Source organism: Primulina huaijiensis, unplaced genomic scaffold (genome assembly GCF_012295235.1).
Source record: "Primulina huaijiensis isolate GDHJ02 unplaced genomic scaffold, ASM1229523v2 C13103750, whole genome shotgun sequence".
NCBI lineage: Eukaryota > Viridiplantae > Streptophyta > Magnoliopsida > Lamiales > Gesneriaceae > Primulina > Primulina huaijiensis.
This window is the reverse complement of record NW_027341852.1, coordinates 1-534: the sequence shown is the minus strand read 5'-3', so window position 1 is coordinate 534 and position 534 is coordinate 1. Positions and strand designations below refer to the sequence as shown.

Genomic DNA, 534 nt, shown 5'->3' with positions numbered 1-534 from the left:
TCTTTTAGTTCAATAATGAAGTTGTCAAAGATTTCCTGGAAAAAGCTTTCATCTCCAAGAAACCTGTCCAAGGGCATAATCATACAAACTGGTTGACGGAAGGTTGGGTATAAAGGGGAAGCATCAGAGGATAAAGTAGAAAGCATAAACATTAAATCTACATTTACATAGCTGAAAAAAATTTGCGCCACCAAAGTTATTCATGTTTTACAAGATTTGAGCAGGAAAAGAAAAATTGTTTGAAGCTAAATCTTCAAAAGCTACAACAGGCTAATTTTCTCTATTGAATACAACAGAAGTTATAATAATTTAGTAAATTAGAGGTGTACCGATCTCCAACAAGTGGTTTGCAATCCTCCCACTTCGAGGATGCTGTTATTTCCTGTTTAATACATCAAACAGTGTTATAGGACAACTATAAAGTAAATCTGGAACTTAATGAACTTGCATTGCTAATTCGACAAAGGTTAGTGTACCTTTAAAGTGAATAGGAAGTCATAGAAATCTTCAGCTAGACGTTTACGCTTCTTAGCT

The 534-nt window shown here is 34.3% G+C and overlaps 1 long non-coding RNA gene across 1 annotated transcript; it reads right to left on the bottom strand.

Annotated features, from left to right (window-relative positions):
- On the bottom strand, window positions 1-530 carry LOC140965405 (uncharacterized). Its single transcript, XR_012173065.1, has 3 exons — window positions 477-530; window positions 330-382; window positions 1-63 (listed from the first exon to the last, which is right to left on the bottom strand). It is a non-coding gene; the product is annotated as an uncharacterized lncRNA (long non-coding RNA).
- Window positions 531-534: the final 4 nt, after the last annotated feature.